General features: G+C 39.9%; 1 pseudogene; it reads left to right on the top strand.

The window, feature by feature from the left end:
• Positions 1–5,881: 5,881 nt before the first annotated feature.
• On the top strand, positions 5,882–8,148 carry LOC100661718 (elongation factor 1-alpha 1-like; annotated as a pseudogene).
• Positions 8,149–17,267: the final 9,119 nt, after the last annotated feature.

Raw genomic sequence — 17,267 nt, forward strand, 5'->3', positions numbered from 1 at the left:
GTGCGCTCTAGGAGGGCTGGGACTGAGTCCCTTCTTGCTTTAACCTCCATTGCTTACAACAGTGCCTGGTCCTAGCAAGTATCCAGCAAATACGGAGGAAGAGATGAATGGCTGGTTAGGTGGGAGGTTAGTGGATGAGCAGATGAATGCCTGGTGCATTATTTGGGAGGTGACACAAATTTTGCTATGACTGTACAGTCTCAGGAAAAATGGGAGGAACAGGAAAAGAGAAGGGACACAACAGAGTGTTTTGTTTTGTTCTTTTCTTTTATCTGACCTATGAGTGGTAGATCTAAGTAGATGTGGTGAACCCTCGGCTCACAACTCAAGAGTGAGAATGTCAAAACGTATCTGATTTCATGGCAAATCGTGGCAGCAGAACTTTCTCAAAAGCACAGAAGTGTGAAAGCGGGTGATGTTATCACAGGGACGATAGATAAGATCACTTTGATTTAGGGTGTTGTTAAATGCTAAACGCCTAATAACAGTTCAGGGCAGAATTCCCGGCCCGGTAAGGAACCAGAGGATTCACCAGGAAACCAGAGCAGAAGCCCAGTTAGACGGGTCTGACCGAAGACGTCTACCTCTTGTTGGGCACCTGCTGCTGAAGACTCACTGGTACAGAGTTTTAGGTAGCAAGACTAATGCCAGATCCCAGCCACTAGAAAGGACTGCGGTCTCGATGCACGACTCGGGGATCTCCTTCCCTCTCCCTTGTATGTTCACCCACTACTCTTCAGCCCATCGGCACTTGAACATGCTCAAGATTCTCCATCTGAAAAGGAAACAAATCAGTCAACAAATGAGAAAATGATAAAAGATATTATCCGTAAGTATGACGCTTCACTAAAAAACCATCTACACGAGACCAAAAGGACAACAATTATTCTAAAACGAAGATGAAACGATAAGGGGGCAGGGAAACTAGAGTACTGGAAATGGAACAACCAAGATGAAGGAGCATTTTGACACATTGTGAAAAATGTAACCAATGCTGCTGAACAACTTGTGTAGAAATTATCAAATGGGAACCTAATTTGTTGTGTAAACTTTCACTGAAAATAAAATATTATTTTTAAAAATGGAAAGATAATTAAAAAAAATAAGCAAACAAACTTCCCTTCTTACAGGCAAGAGTTGTCTGTATTAATAGTCTCCACTTATTCGCTTCCTTCTCACTCCTCTATATACATTCAGCTATATATTTCCTTCTGTACTCATGAGTGAAACCCTGTTAGTGTAGGGATTAAGTGCTACGGCTGCTAACCAAAAAGTTGACAGTACGAATCTACGAGGCACTCCTTGGAAACTCTATGGGGCAGTTCTACTCTGTCCTATAGGATCACCATAAGTCAGGGTCAACTCAACAGCAACAGGTTTTATGGGTATTCATGAAATTGCTCTCACTGAGGACAGTTAAGACCTCATTACTGCTAAATCCAAGGACACATTTCACTACCTATGTGTCCTCTCTGCAGCATCCAACATCATTGGTCACATCCTCTTTCTTGACTTGACTTCCATTACAATACCCTCTTGTGGGTTTCCTCCTACCTCCAGCTTCTCCTTCATGACTTCCTCCTTCTCAGACCATTTCCTAAGTGTACACTGATGCTCTTTCCAGTTTTCCTGGGTGCTCTTCTCTCATGTATTACACCCTTCTTGAGAGATGCCATCCATTCCCATGGCCTCAACTATCTAGACACAAATCTATGTTTTATCTCAGATTTCCCTCCAGATCATTTACCAGTTGCCTTCAAGTTGATTCCAACTCATGGCAAACTCATGTGTGCCAGAGTAGAATGGTGATCCACAGGGCTTCAATGACTGAGTTTTTGGAAGTAGATCACCAGGTTTTTCTTCCCAGGCACCTCTGGGTGGACTCGAACCTCCAACCTCTCTTTTGGTTAGCAGTCCAGTGCGTTAACTGTTTGCACCAACCCAGATATATATATATATATATATATATATATATATATATACCTATTTCCTCAACAAAATCAAAAAGTAGTCAATATATTAATCCTTCCTTGTAAAACGGACATGAGAAATATTTTATCCTGGGGAATAGCATGTTGTTGTTGTTAGGTGCCGTAGAGTCAGCGATCCTATGTACCCAGTCCTCACAACCACTGCTATGTTTGAGCCCATTGTTGCAGCTACTTTGTCATTCCGTCTCATTGAGGGTCTTCCTTTTTTCGCTGACCCTCTACTTTACCAAGCATGATGTCCTTCTCCAGGGAACTGGTCCCTCCTGATAACAGGTCCAAAGCACGTGAGACAAAGTCTCACCATCCTAGCTTCTAAGGAGCATGCTGGTTGTACTTCTTCCAAGTTAGTTTTGTTTGTTCTTCCGGCAGTCTGTGGTATGTTCAATATTCTTCATCAACACCATAATGCGAAGGCATCAATTTTTTTTTTTTTCAGTCTTCATTATTCATTAATGCATATGAGGCAATCGAAAACACCATGCCCTGGCTCAGGCACACCTTAGTCCTCAACGTGACATCTTTGCTTTTTAACACTTTAAAGAGGTCTTTTACAGCAGATTTACCCGATGCAATGTGTCGTTTGATTTCTTTCTTTCTTTTTTGGAGTATTTACACTTATTTTTTTTTATATTTTTTGTGTTTTTGGTGAAAGTTTACACACACAGCAGATTAGGTTTCCATTTGACAATTACTACACAAATTGTTCAGTCACATTTGTTAGATTTTTCACAATGTTAACTTTCTGTGTTCTGATTGTTCCATTTCCAGTACTCTAGTTTCCCTGTCTCCTTATCTTTGCTTTAGAATAACGGTTGACCTTTTGGTCTCATACAGATTTTTTTTTATTGTACTTTTATTATTGTAAACTTTAGAAGGTTTACAGAACAAATTAGCTTCTCATTAAACAGCTTGTACACATACTGTTTTATGACATTGGTTACCAACCCCATAACACGACAACACTCTCCCTTCTTGACCTTGGGATCCCTATTACCAGCTTTTCTGTCCCCTCCTGCCTTCTATTCCTTGCTCCTGGGCTGGTGTGCCCCTTTAGTCTCATTTTGTTTTATGGACCTGTCTAATCTTTGGCTGAAGAGTGAACCTCAGGAGTGATTTCATTACTGAGCTAAAAGTGTCTGGGGGCCTTATTCCCGGGGTTTTTTCCAATCTCTGTCTGGCCAGTAAGTCTGGTCTTTTTTTGTGAGTTAGAATTTTGTTCTACATTCTTTTCCAGTTCTGTCCTGAACCCTCTATTGTGATCCCTGTCAGAGCAGTCGGTGATGGTAGCCAGGCACCATCTAGTTGTACTGCACTCAGTCTGTTGGAGGCTGTGGTAGCTGTGGTCCATTAGTCTTCTGGACTAATCTTTCTCTCGTGTCTTTGGTTTTCTTCATTCTCCCTTGCTCCTGATGGGAAGAGACCAGTAAAGTATCTTAGATGGCCACTCCCAGGTTTTAAGATCCCAGACATTACTCACCAAATTAGAATGTAGAACATTTTCTTTATAAACCATGTTATGCCAGTTGAGCTAGATGTTCCCTGAGACCATGATCTCCATAGCCCTCCTCCCAGTAACTCGGTTGTCACTTGATTTCTTGACTGCTGCTAATATGGGAGTTGAATGTGGATTCAAGTAAAACGAGATCCTTAACAACTTAAATCTTTTCTCCATTTATTACGATCTTGCTTATTGGTCCAGTTGTGAGGATATTGTTTTATCATGTTGAGGTGTAATCCATACTGAAGGCTGTGATCTTTGAGCTTCTTCAGTAAGTGCTTCAAGTTCTCCTTACTTTCAGCAAGTGAGGTTGTGTCATCTGCCTACTGCAGGTGATTAATGAGTCTTCCTCCACTCCTGATGCCCCATTCTTCTTCATATAGTCCAGCTTCTCTGATTATTTGCTCAGCATACAGATTGAATAAGTATAGTGAAAGGATACAACCCTGACGCATACCTTTTCTGGTTTTAAATCACTCAGCGTCCCCTTGTTGTGTTTGAAAAATAATAATAAAAGTGGAAGCATTTTAGATACTTGCCACATAGAAAATGCATCAAGGAATTGAATTGCCTTAAGGGAGCTCACCCATGAAATAAATATTTGCCACAGAATTCATCCATGTTGATATAATTCCAACGAAAATGTTTATATTCAAAATCAAAACACCACCAGGGTCAAAACATACACGAATTCAAAATGATGAAATCAAAATACCCTGTACTTCCCATAAGTACCTCAAATCCGGCAGCTTTCAAACTAGATTCACTTTCTACTTCCCACATTTACCTTTGAATTGCTTCTCCTGTGATTCCTATCTCAGAGAACAGCACTGTTACCCCCGACTCAGGCCAAAAGCCTGCACAAAAGCTGACTCTCTTCCTTGCTTTCCCCCCCTTTCCCCACCACCACATCTGATCACTTTCTGCTTTTTCTGGCTTCTGAATATCTTTCAATAAGTTCACATCACCCCGTTCCCACGGCAACTCCTGCCCTTCAGACAGGAGTTAGTTGTTAATTAGTTACCCTTGAGTCATGCCTGACTCATGGTCAGCCCACACTCAATGGGATTGGACAATTGTGATCCACAGGGTTTTCACTGGCTGATTTTTGGGAACAGATTGCCAAGCCTTTCTTCCTAGTTTGTCTTAGCCTGGAAGCTCCACTGAAACCTGTTCAGCATCATAGCAACACGCAAGCCTCCACTGACAGATGAGTAGTGACTGTTCATGAGACGCTTTGGCCAAGAAACAAACCTAGCTCTCCCACATGGAAGGTGGGGATTCTACCACTGAACCACAATTACACTTGCCTCAGGGCTATAGCCTCCTACTCTCACTTTGCTTACCTTAACTATCTCAAACCACTTCGCCCACTGCCAAGTGAAAAATCTTTCCAAAATGCAATCTGGACATATACTCTTCAGAGGTCCCTCTGCCCAAGCCTAGCTTACAAGGCCCCTTGTGATGTTTCCTTATCATGCTTCCTCCTCAGCACAGCTATGCTACATCTGTGTCTTGGATTTTCCATTCTCTCTCTGGTCCGCAGGCATCACATATGCTTCTCCTACCCCAAATCCTGCTGCCTCCCCCACTCTCCAAGCCCCATTAGGATTCCTGTGCTGGTGAATTCCTACTCAACCTTCCAAAAATTGTACTGCAATTGTCTATTTTCTTGATTGTCTCTCTCACTAAATTATAAAGTTCTTAGGACAGGTCCCTGGGTGGAACAAAAGGTAAGTGCTTGACTTCTAGCTGAAAGGTTGATGGTTCAAACCCACCCAGAGGCACTCTGTTTCTAAAAGGTCACGGCCTCAAAAACCCTATGGAGCAGTTCTACTCTGACACACAAGGAGTCTCCATGAGTCAGAATCAATTCTGCAGCCACTAACAACAGCAACTAAGATCTGAAACCCATCATCACTGAGTCACTTTCAATCCATAGCAAGCCTATAGGACAGAGTAGAACTGCCCCATAGGGTTTCTAAGGCTGTAATCTTTACAGAAGCAGACTGGTAGGTTTGAACTGCTGACCTTTCGGTTATCAGCACAGTGCTTAACCACTATGTCACCAGGGCTCCTTACAACTATGACAGGTGATGCTTTATTCATTGTCTTAAAAAAAAAAATTTTTTTTTTTTTTTAGTTAGTACTGCAGCAACACAAACATCACAGGTAGGTGGCTTTAAAGAACAGTAATTTATTTTAACCTCATAGTTCTGGAGGTTAAAAGTCAAAATCAGGGTCTTGGTTATGAGGATTCCTTCCTTTTCCTTGCCAGTAGCCCGGAGACTTCCTTGGTTCTTGGTCATCCTCACATGGCATCTGTCTTCCCGTATATATCCTCATTTCTGTGCTTACTCTTCTCTTTTTATAACTCAGAAGTGATTAGGGCTTCCCGCACCGCAGAACAGGTTTGCCACCAGAACACAGGTGTTGGTGAAAACCATAGAAAAATCAAAGCCAAAATGGGAAAGGAAAAGAACCATACCAACATCATCGTCATTGGACACATAGATTCGGGCAAGTCCACCACTACTGGCCACCTGATCTACAAATGTGATAACATCAACAAAAGAACCATCGAAAAATTTAAGCCAGAAACTACTGAGATGGGGAAGGGTTCCTTCAAGTGTGCCTGGGTCTTAGATAAACTGAAAGCTGAACATGAGCATGGCATCACCACTGAAACCTCCTTGTGGAAATCTGAGACCAGCAAGTATTACATGACCGTCATTGATGCCCCAGGAAACAGAGGCTTTATAAAAAACATGATTATAGGAACATCACAGGCTGACTACGCAGTCCTGATTGTTGCTACTGGTATTGGTGAATTTGAATCTGCTTTTTCCAAGAATTGGCAGACCTATGAGCATGCCCTTCTGGCTTTTACACTGGATGTGAACCCACTAATCATTGGTGTTAACAAAATGGATTCCACTGAGCCAACCTATAGCCAGAAGAGATATGAGGAAATTGTCAAGGAAGTCAGCACCCACATTAAGAAAATTGGCTACAGCCCTGACACAGAATCATTTGTGCTAATTTCTGGTTGGAATGGTGATGACATGCTGGAGCCTTGGTTCAAAGGATGGAAAGTCACTCAGAAGTTTGGAAATGACATTGGAATCACGCTGCTTGAAGCTCTGGATTACATCTTGCCACCAATTCGTCCAACTGACAAGTTCCTATATCTGTCTCTTCAGGATGTCGACAAAATTGGTGGTATTGGCACTGTCCCTGTGGGCAGAGTGGAGACTAGTGTTCTCAAAGCAGGCATGGTGGTCACCTTTGTTCCAGTCAATGACCCCACTGAAGTACAGTCTGTTGAAATGCACCGTGAAGTTTTGAGCAAAGCTCTGCCTTGGGAAAATGTAGGCTTCAATGTCAAGAATGTCTCTGTCAAAGATGTTTGTCCTGGCAATGTGGCTGGTGACGGCAAAGATGACCCACCAATGGAAGCAGCTAGCTTCACTGGTCAGGTGATCATCCTGAACTACCCAGGCCAAATCAGTCCTGGCTATGCACAGCTTACATTGCTTGCAGTTTTGCTGAACTCAAAGAAAAGATTGACGGCCGTTCTGGTAAGAAGCTGGAAGATGGCCCCCAAATTCTTGAAGTCTGGTGATGCTACCATCCTTGATATGGTTCCTGGCAAGCCCGTGCGTGTTTAGAGCTTCTCTGATTATCCTCCTCTGGGTCATTTTGCTATTTGTTATATGAGACAGACAGTTGCTGTGGGTGTCATTAAAGGCAGTAGACAAAATGGCCCGGGAGCTGGCCAGGTCACCAAGTCTGCTCAGAAAGCTCAGAAGGCTAAAAGAATATGATCCATGACACCTGCCACCCCAGTGGTGGAAGAACAGTCTCAGAACTGTTTGTCTCAATTGGCCATTTAAGTTCCATAGTAAAAGACTGGTTACTGATAACAATGCATCATAAAACATTTGGAAGGAAAGGAATATTTTGTGGGCCATTTGTTTCTTTTTTTGTGTGGCAGTTATAAGTTAGTAGTTTTTGAAATCAGTAATTTTTAAATGGCAACAATTTGACCACAAATCTGTTACAGAATTTTGACACCCAATAAAACATAGTTTAATAGGTGATCAGGTTTAGTACACACCCTACACTGGTATGGATTCATTAACACAATATCAGATTGCATGAGAAAGTCATTACATTTGCATTACATCACCTCACATACAAAGGTGTAAGGGTTAGGATTCCAACATAAATTTTGGGAGGAGAAAATTCAACCCATAACATTCACCATTGTTTTCTTAGTAATAAGTAGAGTGTCTAGTGTGTAATGTTGTTGTTGTTGTTATTGTTAGGTGCAATTTAGTTGGTTCTGACTCATAGCAACCCTATGCACAACAGAATGAAACACTGCCTGGTCCTGTGCCAGCCTCACAGTCTTTGTTATGCTCGAGCTCGTTGTTGCAGCCACTGTGTCAATCTACCTCATTGAAGGTCTTCCTCTTTTCCGCTGACCCTGTACTTTGCCAAGCATGTCCTTCTCCAGGGACTGATCCCTCTTGACAACATGTCCAAAGTATGTAAGACACAGTCTCGCCATCCTTGCCTCTAAGTAGCATTCTGGTTGCGCTTCTTCCAAGACAGATTTGTTCATTCTTTTGGCAGTCCATGGTATATTTAATATTCTTTGCCAAGACCACAATTCAAAGGCGTCAACTCTTCTTCAGTCTTCCTTATTCATTGTCCAGCTTTCACATGCATATGATGTGATTGAAAATACCATGGCTTGGGTCAGATGCACCTTAGTCTTCAAGGTGACATCTTTCCTTTTCGACACTTTAAAGAGGTCCTTTGTGGCAGATTTACCCAATGCAATGTGTCGTTTGATTTCTTGACTGCTGCTTCCATGGCTATTGATTGTGGATCCAAGTAAAATGAAATCCTTGACAACTTCAATCTTTTCTCCGTTTATCGTGATATGGCTCATTGGTCCAGCTGTGAGGATTTTTGTTTTCTTTATGTTGAGGTGCAATCCATACTAATGGCTGTGGTCTTTGATCTTCATTAGTAAGTGCTTCAAGTCCTCTTCACTTTCAGCAAGCAAGGTTGTGTCATCTGCATAACGCAGGTTGTTAATGAGTCTTCCTCCATTCCTGATGTCCCGTTCTTCTTCATACAGTCCAGCTTCTCAGATTATTTGCTCAGCAAACAGATTGAATAGGTATGTGAAGGAATACAACCCTGACTCAAACCTTTCCTGACTTTAAACCAATCAGTATCCCCTTGTTCTGTCTGAACAACTGCCTCTTGGTTTATCTAAAGATTCCTCATGAGCACAATTAAGTGTTCTGGAATTCTATTCTTCGCGATGTTATCCATAATTTGTTATGATCCACACAGTTGAATGCCTTTGCATAGTCAATAAAACACAGGTAAACATCCTCTGGTATTCTCTGCTTTCAGCCAGGATCCATCTGACATCAGCAATGATATCCCTGTTTCCACGTCCTCTTCTGCGACCAGCCTGAATTTCTGGCAGTTCCGTCAATATACCGCTGCAGCCATTTTTGAATGATCTTCAGCAAAATTTTGCTTGCGTGTGATGTTAATGATATTGTTCTATAATTTCCACATTTGGTTGGATCACCTTTCTTGGGAATAGGCATAAATATGGATCTCTTCCAGTCAGTTGGCCAGGAACCTGCTTCCCATATTTCTTGGAATAGATGAGTGAGCACCTTTAGCACTGCATCTGTTTGTTGAAACATCTCAATTGATATTCCATCAATTCCTGGAGACTTTTGTTTTTTGCCAATGCCTTCAGAGCAGCTTGGACTTCTTCCTTCAGTACCATCAGTTCCTGATCATATGTCACCTCTTGAAATGGTTGAACATTAACTAATTCTTTTTTGTACAATGATTCTGTGTATTCCTTCCATCTTCTTTTGATGCTTCCTGCATTAATATTTTCCCCATAGAATCCTTCACTGTTGCAACTCGAGGCTTGAATTTTTTCTTCAGTTCTTTCAGCTTGAGAAACACCAAGCATGTTCTTCCCTTTTCGTCTTCCATCTCCAGCTCTTTGTGCATGTCATTATAATACTTTACTTTGTCTTCTCAAGATGCCCTTTGAAATCTTCTGTTCAGCTCTTTTACTTCATCAATTCTTCCTTTTGCTTTAGCTGCTGGATGCTCAAGAGCAAGTTTCAGAGTTTCCTCTGACATCCATCTTGGTCTTTTCTTTCTTTCCTGTCTTTTTAATGACCTGTTGCTTTCTTCGTGGATGATGTCCTTGATGTCCTCCCACAACTCCTCTGGTCTTCGGTCACTAGTGTTCAATGTGTCAAATCTATTCTTCAGATGGTCTCTATACTCAAGATCATATTTTGGTTCTCATAGACTTGCTCCGATTTTCTTCAGTTTCAGCTTGAACTTGCATATGAGCAATTGATGGTCTCTTTCACAGTCAGCCCCTGGCCTTGTTCTGACTGATGATTTTGAGCTTTTCCATCGTCTCTTTCCATAGATATAGTCAATTTGATTTCTGTGTTTTCCATCTGGCAAGGTCCATGTTTACAGTCGTTGTTTATGTTGGTGAAAGAAGGTATTTGCAATGAAAAAGTCGTTGGTCTTGCAAAATTCTGTCATTCGATCTCTGGCATTGTTTCTATCACCAAGGCCATATTTTCCAACTACCGATCCTTCTTCTTTGTTTCCAACTTTCTCATTCCAATCACCAGTAATTATCAATGCATCTTGATTGCATGTTCGATCAATTTCATGCTGCAGCAGCTGATAAAGATCTTCTAATTCTTCATCTTTGGCCCTAGTGGTTGGTGCGTAAATTCGAATAATAGTCATATTAACTGGTCTTCCTTGTAGGTGTAAGGATACTATCCTATCACTGACAGCGTTGTACTTCAGCATACATCTTGAAATGTTCTTTTTGATGATGAATGTAACACCATTCCTCTTCAAGTTGTCATTCCCAGCATAGTAGACTATATGATTATCCAATTCAGAGTGGCTAATACCAGTCCATTTCAACTCACTAAAGCCTAGGATATCTACGTTTATGCGTTCCATTTCATTTCTGACGATTTCCGATTTTCCTGGATTCGTACTTCGTACATTCCAGGTTCCAATTATTAACGGATGTTTACAGCTGTTTTTTTTCTCATTTGAGTTGTGCCACATCAGCAAATGAAGATCCCAAAAGCTTTACTACATTCACGTCATTAAGGTCGACTCTACTTTGAGGAGGCAGCTCTTCCTCAGTCATCTTTTGAGTGCCTCCAACCTGGGGGGCTCATCTTCCAGCACTATTATCAGACAATGTTTTGCTGCTATTCATAAGGTTTTCACCGGCTAATGCTTTTCAGAAGTAGACTGCCGGGTCCTTCTTCCTAGTCTGTCTTAATCTGGAAGCTCAGCTGAAATCTATCCTCCATGGGTTACCATGCCAGTATCTGAATATTGGTTTCCAGCAGTGTGTAATAGGCCCTGTATAATATTTGTTGAACAGATGGATCTCATTTAATCTCCACAACAAAACTGCATAGCAGGTATTACCATCTTCCTTGAATAAAGCTCAAAAAAAAAAAAAAAAAAGGTAATTTGCCCAAGTTCCCACAGCAAATAAGTAGAAGTTTGGATTTAGTTTAAGTTTTTAACTGTAAAGTGCATGTTCTTTCTGTTTCACCAAGCTGTGCCTTTCAACCGGAGGCAACAAAAATACAGATATGGGTTATATATATTTTTACTAAATTAAAAAAAAAAGTTAAAAATCTTTAAACCTTAGACCTTAAATATATCCCCTGAACTCTTCTTTAAGCCAAACCAATTGTTTAGCTTTATTAGTAAAGAATGTCTGCCTTGAGCATTGTACTGTTTTTCAGAACTATCTATACAGAATTAAATTGATAACAGCAACTTGAAAGGTTAGATAGGAAACTCAACGGGAGTGAGTTTATGTGAATGGGGAGGAACATTTTAGAAAAGGAGGATGAGACTGGTTATACAACTTGAAGAATGTAATCAATGTCACTGAACTGTACATGTAGAAATTGTTGAATTGGTGTATGTTCTGCTGTATATATTTTCAGCAACAACAAAAAAGATAATTTTTTTAAAATAACATCAAAAAACAAAGATTACAACAAAAAGCAGATACGAGGACACAGTTTCTACAAACATGGCATTGAGAGTTGACAGAGGGGAGTTGTCTCAGTCATCTGGTGCTGCTGTAACAGAAATACCACAAGTGAGTGGCTTTAACAAACAGAAACTGATTTTCTCACAGTTTAGGAGGCTAGAAATCTGAATTCAGGGTGCCGGCTCTAGGGGAACGCTTTCTCTCTGCTGACTCTCGGGGAAGGTCCTTGTGCCTTGGTTTCTTGATGATCTCTGTGTGCCATGGCATCTCTCTTCCCCATCTCTGCTTCTTTGCTTGCTTGTTTAATCTCTTTCATATCTCAAAAGAGATTGACTTAAGACACACTCTACACTAATACTGGCTCATTAACATAACAAAAAAAACCCATCCCCAAATGGGATAGTAACTGGCAGTTAAGATTTACAACACATTTGGGTGAGGGGGCACAATTCAATCCATAAGAGGAGTGATGCATTGAAATGTCATCATGACACAGCGTGGTCATGCAGTTGTAGATGCCTGGACCACAGGTGTACACAGAAGAGAGAGTAGCCGTGGGGGGTGGGTGGTTGGAGAAGGCTGTGAGGAGGGATATTAGAGGCGAAGACTGTGGGTGAGGATATTGAAGGTGGGATTTAAAGGAGAAGCAAGAGCTTGATCAGCAGAGTTGGGAAGGTGATCCTGGGTAGAGTGAAAAATGAATTAAGTTTTCTTATACATCAATTGCTGCATCCAAGTAAGTTTATATTATAGCATCTGAGAAATTAATATTCTGAGTGTAGTACAGATGGCAAAGTTGCAACTGCCAATATTTTGACATTTTCAAGACACTAAAATGATTAAATGTACAAGAGTATAAATGCCAGTGAGGATGATTTCTCAGAAGCACTGAGCATTATGCTAAAAGAGTCTTTCTTGGATGCTGCCAGAGGTCCTCAGGCAGGCCGTAACGAACGTATTTCTTCATGTCTTTTGCCTCATCAACCTACTCTGTTGTGTTCCAAGTGCTAATTAAAATTGCATGCCGACTGCCAAAGTAAAATCACTTACATTAAAATAATAAGTGTCTAAATTAAATGGCTCAAAACAGAGTCTGAATCCAAGTAGACATATAGCTCTTACCTCACTGCATAACTGTGGGGGTAGGAGGCTGAGACCCAGACGTAAAACTTAATAAACGGTGTAGTCTTTCTGATCTTTTCAATTATTCAAAATAACCTAGACCTTTAAAGTTTACAAATAGCAGCTTCAATGCCATCATCCCATTTTATCCTTTCAATATACTGAAATAGTTTGATTTGGGGTTTTGACATGAAACATGATAAGAATGTCACGTTTCATTAAAACATTTCTGTGATTCTCTATTGAAAAACCTAATCTTTATTGCATAAAGTCCTCAAATAAAACAAAACAAATTAAATAAAAATGTTGGTACAATTTCTTGAACTAGGTATTGGACTTGGAGATTAAGACTGAATATATAGGAAATGCTCAATAAACACAGACTATTGGATTTTTTTTTTTTAATGGATTATCCCAACACTTATGGGTAAATCAAACTCATTGCCATTGAGTCAATAGAAGTACAATCTATACATGGCTCAAAACGAATTATTCTTCAACTTTTGCGGAAGGCCCAGAGGTAGTGTTGGTGATATTTTAATCCCCTAATTCTTCATTCTACTTCCACACCATTCTCGCCAACTCTCCCGTGTCATCGAGGCCCTGCCCTACCCACCATTTGTTCCTTATGATTTAGTCCTGGAAACCGAAACTCAATCTTGAAGTTCTACTTAAACAACATGGACTTTCCTCTCTCTCTGTCTCCCTTTGCACATGCTTCTCCATCTACCTGTGTGGGCCTTCCGACACCTTCCTTAGCCCCATTTTCCACCTGGCAAACACATCTTTCAAGACCCATTCCAATGCCCCTTCTTCCTAACCTGTCCCTGGCTCCCCCCAAGCAGAATTAATCAACCTCTCCTTTGAACTACCATGGCACTTCACTCATTCCTCTATTGATGTACTTACCATGCTGCAATATAATTCTGTGTAGACAGGAAACACATTTCATTTATCTCTAGGGCTTTTTTTTTTTTTTTTTTCTACCATGCCTGGCACATAGAAGACGTTGAATGAATGTTTGCTGAATAAGAAATACTACAGTTTGTTTATTGAAGGTAAGCAGTTTAAGATCAACACTACAAGTAAGCACAGGGTATTTGAGATGATCAGAAAAAAAAAATAAATTACAAATTTATCCCAAGCCAACATTTAACTCCAGCCTAAAAGAACCCAGGCTGGAGTTAAATGTTGGCTTGGGACATAGTGCTAGAACAGAAAGGAAACTTTAAGGCAATACAGTCTACCCTGTGCTATATGGATCAGGAAACTGAGGCCCAGAACTCATCTCAGGTAGCACAGAATCCGAACCCAGGTCCCCTGACATGAATTTTGTAGTTTTTTTCCATTGTGCTCTGCTACCTCTCCATCTTAAGACCTTTTCTATCCTACTGCCAAATGATTAAATGAGATTAAATTCTATGGTCTAGCTCTAAGTAAAAATTTCACTCACTTTGGCACAGAAGCAAAAAAAAAACCACAAAACCAGATTGTTTTGAGAAAACCATCAGAGCACTACAAACGAATGTTCGCATGGGTGAACCCACCTGTGTGTTTAGGCTTAACGGACATTGTCTATCTGTGAAAATTAAGTTAAAAAAAAAAAAGCCTGCTGGTAGGCTATTCTTTTTAAAAATACCCCTGATACAAAGAAAATTATTTATTTTCAAAAGAGAAGCCATTTATACTGTCCATAAAAAGACTATTGTCCATTAAACACCAGTAAAAAGAACCGATCACATCAATTAAGCTTTCTTTATGGGATTTTCTTAAAACGCTAAAGGGAAACAAGTGGGCAGAAGGTTGGAATGAACGTTGAGTTGTCCAAAGCCAACGGAATCCATTTATTTTGGGGCCTATAATTACTTAATACAAGATTGATTTTATTGGCTACATTAAGATACACTACAAACCGTGAAGGAGTCTATCGAGCTTGCAAAAATCAAATCCAATTGCAGCAAACTTTGTACGGTTTAGAAAAATGATATTAAGTCAACCAGATCGGGTCATGAATACCAGCACCATGATAAATACTAAAATTGGATATTTACAAATGGTTTGTAGCACTATAAATGAGTTTTTACTTATATGATCAGTGTTTATACATAGCTAAGTATATGGACGAAGGTTCAGAAAGAAAGTTGAGAGATGATAAATAACGATCAGCGTCAGACTCGGCTTTAGTTTTCTTAGCAGTCAAATATTTATGTGTGGATTATACAGCCAAAGTTTTAACCCCAGCATATATCTGTCATCAGTGGACATCTGCTCGGGGGGATGTGAATTAATATTAGTATCAGCTTAGGTGAAGCATAATTAGGAAGATAAAACTGTCCCAAGAAAATAATTCTTGTGAAAGCCAAAATACAGATTTTTATTATTATTATTATTATTATTGTTATCATGAAAAACTATCCACAGTACTGCTCTCCTCTATGAAATGATACACCAAAGCTACAGTATTTATTAAGCATCTGTAGGAAAGACAAGCAGGTAAAAGCTTGTTGAATATTTGTAATGGATATTAAGTTGGAAGATGTCAGAAACAAGAAAAGCATTTTACATATAAACACAAACTTCCATGTAATAATACTGAAGAGAAAGGAACGTAATAGATAACATATGAAAGAACAACTTGAAAAGCTGAAAGCCTTGAAAGCGGGTTTACCAATTTCCAAAATCTGGAAAGCCAAAACCTTAAAAGGAGCCTTATTTTGAAAACCTGAATATTTATCATGAGCCTGCAATAAATTTTGGCAACCAAGGCAAAAGAGAGAGTAAAATACAAAGGTTTGCACAGGAGAAGAAACTTTAATAACAGATCTTTACAAGAACCAGAGTGCACTCATGTTCAAGGAGCTCAAAAACTAAAAGGAAAAAGAAATGGAAAAAATATTACAAGCACTGATTACTAAGCAGAATGAAATTTAGTTACAAAGAGTAGGAGTGCATGATCACAGCTTAAAAGCACTTAGAGGGCATAGAAGTCAAGAGAAAAGTCACTTGGTTATCTTGATCCACGATAAACTAGAGATCCAGTTTAACTGGAGATACGAGGATCAAGGAATAATTGAAGCAGGACCATAAAAATTTCTGAAAAGGCAAAATCCCAAAAGAAGACTAGCAGCAAGTGATAGACCCAATCTCCTCGGCTGTGTGCACTCTAAAATCAAGGCTTTTGCTGGCTGAGTCAGAAAGAAGGGTTCTGACAGTTACGAACAAACTGACTGGAAGATCTGAGTTCGTTCTGAAAATAGACTCCTGTTAACGGACTAAATGATTAAAATGGTTCTAAACATGACAGGCCTTTTGTTTTTTTATCTTATGAAAAATGAACAATGTTCTTTCTCCTCAAAGAGAAAAATCTGGAGTGGGAAGTTTGCTAAGTCATCACCATCATCCCTCTCATCAGTATTTTGGAATTTTCCAGAGATTAAAATCTAACAGGGAATAAATCCTATCTTCCAACCATGGAAAAATGGTCTCATTATCCAATAATGCATAGACTTACATTCATACACTTCTATTACATAATCTACTTTAAGGTCTTCAGAACAGCCTATCTTTTATGAAAAACAAAACAAAAACGGAACCCTTTGCCATGGTGTAGATTCCAACTCACAGCAAGCCTGTAGGGCAAAGTAGCACCGCCATAGGGTTTCCAAGGCTGTAAATCTTTACAGAAGCCAACCGCCCCTTGCTTTAACCACTGTACCATCTAGGGCTCCTATAGCTTTTACGAAATATCTGTTTTCTAACATAATATGGTTTCAACAGGTCCTATTAAGAATGGTTTCAGCCAGGCATTCTCCTGCCAGAGAAGTGCTTTTAGAAATCTGATTTTGGGCCTGTTTTAGTTACGTTGTAACAAGTACATTAGAGTCAAAGGCACATTATCCAATTTGAACTACACCTTCCAGAAACAAACTGAGTTGATCTTCTTTAGAAATCTATGGAATAAAGCCCACAGGGGATAAAACATAAGTACCAGTCCAAAAGTGATTGCTGAGGATAGAAAATACTATTACCAAAACCCAGGGATTCAATAAACTCACATCAATTTAGTGCAAAGGCTCGTTCTGGGCCTGGCAGTAGATTTTCTTTCCAACATTAGTTGTCGAACTGCTCAGATTTCTTAAAAACATCAACTCTTATTTTTCTCTTTGAGGAAAAATGGTAAATGAATTAAATTCCAGACTACATGTTGTGGATCAGAGGTGTGCCATTTATGGTTCAGGAAACAGTCATGTACTGCTGAAATACATTTTTACCTGACAAATACAGATGCAGTCTGTTCAGTGGTTGAATCTATACTACAAAAATTAACTACAGCCGTAGTCATCTCAAATATCATTTTGGTTGCTGTGAAATGTCACTTTAGTGTTCTTAGACACATGTGTGCATCAGTACAATACGGGAAAACCAAAAAAAATAAAAATAAAAACCCAAACCCGTTACCATGAGTCAATTCCGACTCACAGCAACCCTATAGCATAGAGTACAACCGTCCCATAGAGTTTCCAAG

This window comes from Loxodonta africana, chromosome 5, assembly GCF_030014295.1.
Source record: "Loxodonta africana isolate mLoxAfr1 chromosome 5, mLoxAfr1.hap2, whole genome shotgun sequence".
NCBI classification, from domain to species: domain Eukaryota; kingdom Metazoa; phylum Chordata; class Mammalia; order Proboscidea; family Elephantidae; genus Loxodonta; species Loxodonta africana.